Source organism: Pseudophryne corroboree, chromosome 10 (assembly GCF_028390025.1).
Source record: "Pseudophryne corroboree isolate aPseCor3 chromosome 10, aPseCor3.hap2, whole genome shotgun sequence".
NCBI classification, from domain to species: Eukaryota; Metazoa; Chordata; class Amphibia; order Anura; family Myobatrachidae; genus Pseudophryne; species Pseudophryne corroboree.
Genome location: NC_086453.1, coordinates 75,641,301 through 75,647,659, shown reverse-complemented (window position 1 = coordinate 75,647,659; position 6,359 = coordinate 75,641,301). Strand labels below are relative to the sequence as shown.

The 6,359-nt window shown below is 43.0% G+C and overlaps 1 long non-coding RNA gene across 3 annotated transcripts in view; it reads left to right on the top strand.

The window, feature by feature from the left end:
• The window catches only part of LOC134966060 (uncharacterized), a 173,113-nt gene that overhangs the window by 50,331 nt on the left and 116,423 nt on the right, over positions 1 to 6,359 (top strand). The window contains exon 3 of one of the 3 annotated variants that reach the window (XR_010188575.1): positions 4,595 to 4,632. The exons of the other annotated variants lie outside the window; for them this stretch is intronic. This is a non-coding gene — a long non-coding RNA (uncharacterized LOC134966060). The remainder of the gene's footprint in view (positions 1 to 4,594; positions 4,633 to 6,359) is intronic. 3 annotated transcript variants of the gene reach the window in all.

The following is a 6,359-nucleotide window of genomic DNA, read 5'->3' as shown; positions in this document are numbered from 1 at the left end:
GAAAGAGGGAAACTCCGATTCTGAATGTTTTTTGTGAAAATAAATAAATAAATTATTTGATAGATCGGGTCATAAATCCCCAGTGATCTGATTATTGTCATTGAATTTGATATGTACTTCTATAGGGTTGGGGCTGAAATGCCTGCGGGCGGGATGCCGGCAGTCTGAATACCGACCGCGCCATCCCACTGTTTAGAATCCTGACATGGATTGGGAAGCAAGCTACTCCTGACCCCCTAACCCTCCCTTATTACATCTAAACCTAACCCCCTCCCCCCGCCCACACAAACACACACACACAGCCTAACCCTAACCAGCCCCGGTGGTGCCTTAACCTCCCCCCCTCCCCACACACACACACAGCCTAACCCTAACCAGCCCCGGTGGTGCCTTAACCTCCCCCCCCTCCCCACACACACACACAGCCTAACACTAACCATCCCCGGTGGTGCCTACCCCCCGCCCACACACACACACACAGCCTAACACTAACCATCCCCGGTGGTGCCTACCCCCCCCCCCCTCCCCCCCCCCCCCCCCACACACACACACGGCCTAACGCTAACCATCCCTGGTGGTGCCTAACCCTAAGACCTCCTCCTCTCAAGCTAAACCTAATTCCCCCCCCCCCCGCAACAGCCTAAACCTAACCCCCCCCCCCCCTTTCCCCACACGGCTTACCTCTCTCTGATGTCCCGGCAGTCACTCGGTCTGGTTCCTGGCTGTCAAGATTCCTGTGCCGGCATTGTGATCCGGTCTTTTCACAGGCGGGATCCCAACTGCCGGGATCCTGCCGGGATCCCCTTCAATAGCATCAGTTATTCTGATGCTCTTTACATTTGGGAACAAAACAGTCATAGAACAGTAATAAAACAAGAATGGGTAACAACAGACATACAAATAGGTAAGAGGGATCTGCTCGCAAGTTTACAATCTATAGGATTATCGCATAAATTGGCCCCAGTTGCCCGGGAGGCAAGATATATATTGGTGCACCTCCCCATATTCAGATAAATATATGTATGTATGTATGTATGTGTGCGAATAAATATGTCTGTGTGTGTGTGTGTGTGTGTGTGTGTGTATGGAGTGTTCTGAAAAAAAATTATATACTGTATATATACATTTCATTGTGTTTTAATTTAAATCACACATTTCTAAGCAGTCATACCCACAAATAGAACCCAAGACCTGTTACACTGACAGCAGACACTTTACTGATGGAGCTATTTGCTCCTGTACATGAGAATTCTAACTATATGAATTTACGCGTAATTGTCAGAGAAGTAACTTCATATACTTAAAATTATCATATTTCCTATACAGGAGCAAATAGCTTCATCAGTAAGGTGTCTGCTTCCAGTGTAATATGCCGTGGTTTCTAATCCTGGGTATGACACTTGTAAAATGTGTATCTAAAGTATAATAAAAAGGGTGTGATTTGTAAGGTGCAGGGACCAGTGAGGAAGTCGGCCACTGAAAAGATAACGGATGCCAGTGTCGGGCTGGGGCATGTAGGGCCCACCGGGGGAATGCAGTGGTAGGGACCCATGTTTAGGGGTGTGGCCAGTCTGCAGAGGAGGTGTGGCCAGCCACCACATTGGTTTGACTAACCATTAGAGAGTGCAACATCAGGGCCCATTCATTAAATTCAGTAAATACTGCTGCTGCATGAATGATAATGTACCAGATTAATAACAGCAATGCACTGTAGAAAATACACCATAGTCCAGTATAAGGTAACATATGTATAATGTATAATTCAAGTGCACAGTCTGGAACCTGATCCTTAGAACAGAAGGTGGGGGCCCCTGGCAGTTGGGCCCACCGGAGGTTTCCCCTGTATCCCTGTGGGCCAGTCCAAGCCTGACGGATGCTATCAATTAATTCAATGGTGTCACAGAATGAGAGGAGAGGTGCCCCCCTTCAGAGCAGGAGCCCGGCGGCAGATGACTCCATTGCCTCCCAGAGTTACGCCTCTGCCCTGATATGATTACTAACACTGCTGATGCCTCGCTCCACATAAGGGGCACATTCAGAGTTGATCGCAGCAGCAAATTTGTTAGCAGTTGGGCAAAACCATGGGGGTCATTGCAAGTTGATCGCTCGCTGCAACTTTTTGCAGCCCGTGCGATCAACTAGACGCCGCCTATGGGGGAGTGTTTTTTTGCATAGTAATGCTCGATCGCTTGTGCAGCCCTGCTATGCAAAAAAAGTTTTGTGTAAAACAAGACCAGGGTAAGAGTTACTTACCCTGTGCGATGAATCCAGCATTGCAGGTCCCGGAATTGACATCAGGCTTCCGCCCTCCAAACGCCTCGACATGCCTGCATTCGGATCTTCACACCCAGAAAACGGTGAGTTGACGCCCCGGAACGCCTTTCGTCTGTTACTCTCCTTGCGGTCGCCACTGCGACCGATTTCTTCGCTTGCGGCATCGCTGCCCAGCGACGGTTGTCGCCAGGCAACGACCCGCCTGCGCAATGTGGGTGCAGCGCATGCGCAGTTCTGACCCGATCACACGGCTGCGACGAAGCGCAGCATGCGATCGGGTTGGAATGACCCCTCATGTGCACTGCAGGTGTGGCATTTGCAGAGAGAGTTAGATTTGGGTGGGGTATATTGTTTCTGTGCGGGGTAAATACTGGCTGCTTTATTTTTACACTGCATTTTATATTTCAGTTTGAACACACCCCACCCAAATCTAACTCTCTCTGCACATGTTACATCTGCCCCCCCTGCAGTGCACATGGTTTTGCCCAACTGCTAACAAATTTGCTGCTGCGATCAACTCTGAATTAGGCCCTTGATTTCTATATTGTCGAAGTCAAAAATATTACATAAAAAGAACATACAAACTACACACATATGAGTCGCTATACTTGCAAATACGCGCAGCGAGCACAGCAATATATGGTAACACACGCATTTACACGGACGGATTCGACACTTATTTCATACAGTACATAATTATAATAATATCAAGCGCCAGACATCATGATGATTTCAAATTATATAATGAAGTAATGTCATGTATGTGTATTATTTGAACAAAGCAAGATAGACCTGTCATATTTACTATTAAAGCAACCAGATTAATGTGTAGATTCATTTGATACTTGTTATTAAGTTGTAGGACATTGCAACAAATAATTATGATTAAATGTATAAAAGCTAAAATCACTTTTATTAGAACAATAGATATTCCAAACAGGTAGTGGACAGGAAGCTCAGACCAGCCCCTTTGGATGTCCCCAAGGCTGAACCTGTTTAGCATATACAAAGAGACTAGTGACTCATCATGAATAAGTTCCCTCCCCCAAAAACTAGATAACACATTGCTGATCACACAGGAGTTCAGTTGCTGTTTGGTCTGAGATGATGATGGAGTTATTGCCAGATCAGTTCCTGTATTATTTGCTGAGAGAGAGAGAGATATATTAAGAGGAGGATGCATTGAAATATATGGTAATTGTATCGCTGGCCTGTAACTGTATGTAACTGTATGTATTAACTGCTTACTGTATGAGTTGTAACTATAGGTATACTATACATTGTAATATATTGAATCCATATCCTTTTAATAACAAATATATACATCAATGAGCTTTGGAAGTCAGATAATGTGTGGGTGTATTGTTTTCTCTTATGGGATGCAGTGTTTTGCGATGTACAGCGCACTTTTATCGTATATGGTAATAAGATGCGCCTGGCGTCTGCAGTATATATTAGAGTGGGCATTTTAAATATTTGTGAGAGAGCAATTTGGCATTCACAGATGAGGGCTCTTACGGCATATCAGGGTCTTAATGATGCACTGTACATTACAAACGCGGCTGTAATCGACCGGCTCCGATGGACGCATCGCGACACTGATGAAAATAACATCCACGTGTATTGTTGTGAAATCAGTAAGCCAATGATATGAAATTTTAAGGGACAATGCGTTTCTCATAATATTTAAGATGCTAAAATTTATTTTTATTGTTGCAAAACAAAGTTCAAATAAGTCATATTGTGTTTGATTCAGATTGGATTGTTTATCTGTTAAGTAGGTAAAAGTACATTTAAAAGTTGCTGCGTAGCCTTGATATAGTTTTTTTTAACTCAGGCCTAAAATAACTTCTGGTGCTTGTATAATGTGTGATTTCTTTGTGACAAAGAAAGCCGCATGGTCTGTCCTCCATTTTGGACTAACCACATGGCCTGTCCACCATTTTGTGTAAACCTCATGGATGTGGAAGGGGGAGGAGCAGTGGCCATTTTAGGAAGGTCACTTTCTAAATAGCTGATTTTCAGTCTGCTCAGAATAATCAGTTTCCTTGGTCACATCAAACACCATTTATGAGTTACCAATGCATTTATGTAACCCATGCCATAGTCAATTACAAATAGTTTCAATTGGGCCTAGTGAGAGTAAATTGTAAGATAAATGCTTGGCTTGGGGTAAGAAAAATTGCACACAGATAGAAAAAGGAAAGAAAGGGTTTTGTTTTGTTTTTCTCTTTTTCCTTCCAAGACTTGTAGAATCTGCTTGCTATAGGATAGCCATTGAAATGCAAATTAACCTGTGTAACTGCTTTTTTTTTTTTAGCAGTGGAGAAGCAAATAGCTTTGATATGCAAATAAGAGGTAAGGTGTCTCATAGGAGACCAGTGAATGGTACATATATATAATATTATTATAATTATGTGTATATTTATATCAGTGTATGTTGTGCAAGATAGCTATCCACTCTGAATCATATCATTTAAATTATTGATTATTGCTAGAGTCATTATAGATCTGTGTGAAATAGGATACATTTGTTGCTATATAGGTAAATTTTAAATAACAGTATTTTAAGGAAGTAAGTGTAAAGACACAAATGCAGATCTACATAAAAGTTTATACAGAACAAGTTGTGTCTAGTGGGCAATAGTAATTAGTATTGTTCACATTTATAGAGCTGTGTGATTTGTTTTATTGTGAATGCAGGGTTTTGTACACGTGTCTCGGATAAAGTAAAGGACTGCGCACGCAGCGTAAGAGACACGCACGGTCGCGTGTTTACGCAAAGTGCGTAAGAGTGCGGGCGCTGAGTACAAATTATACAATGGTGTCGTTTAGTTCAAAGGTGGGATAGTAGACATTTAATACAATAGCACATAACTCAGATTTCAAAAGCAGGTTACTCTAAATTTAGTTTAAAAACTGTATTGCCTCTGGGGTAAAGCTGCCTATCTGAATGAATTAAAATTTTCTGTACAGAAAAACCAAAGTGTATTTGAGAGAGCGAACGTAGGAGTGAGTGGATTTGAACCCAGGGAATTCGGGATCCCGTAGTGTGGTACATCAAGTAAGTGGAGGCTTGGTGGCGTGAGGCGGCTGATTCACGTTAGTATAAGGTTTAATACGCAAATCGTGAGGAGATTTGCAGAGGAGCGTAATAGGGAATTGTGCATTGTGTAGTATTGAAGTAAAAAGGTTTTTTGTTACGCTCCGAGCTGAGGGTCACAGTTTGTACATTGACCCATGTTTGTACGGCAGATAGGTAACAAGTATCTATACGCTGTGCAATTGGACCGCGCATTTGTGGGTGCGATACATAGCGCAACTTGATACCCCTTTTACGAGCTTTTGCGTAAAATCGCGGTATCATTAGCGCTGTATAGAGCATACGCAAGCGTGATTTGTGTATAAAAAGTATATAGGGAGTTTTCGCTGGTCTCTCTCAGGAAAATCTCCAGCGGCAGATATTTACTGGAAAAGGTAAATCACTCCTAACACTTCCAGTAAATAGAAACCAATAGTGCCTCACTGGGTACGCGGTGTTCACTATTGGAGTGAGTCGTGGTACTCAGCGGAGAAGGAGCGAGTGAGAGCGATAGGTGTCTTTCACCGTCTATCTGCGGTGTGCATTGGGGATTGCGTTTATTGGCAAAAAGTCCGCGATGGGATCCAATTGCACAAGCAGTGGGCGTTTGGTAGCTAGAGTTCAGGCTTAAGAAGAGTTGGGAACGAGAAGGTCAGACTCGGGACCGAGAAAGTCATAACTGTGACCAAGAAGGTCAGCAAGGTTTATTATGTGTGAAAAGTATGGTTCACACACGGAGGCTTTTTGCAATGAATGGTTATGTATGACTGACAAAGATAGGGTACCATACCCTAGGGTGGGCAGCTTTGAACCAAAGGTATTGCAGAACTTAAGGATAAGGATATGTCTGATAAAATCCAAAAAACAAAGGGTCAGACATACAAATTGTTTAAACCTGTGGCAGCAAGAGGGGTTGGTGAGTTTGATCCTAAGGTATTGCAGGTGGTATGTCTAACCAAAGTTATATAAGATAAGAATGGAAATATAAGAACTGTTTGAACTT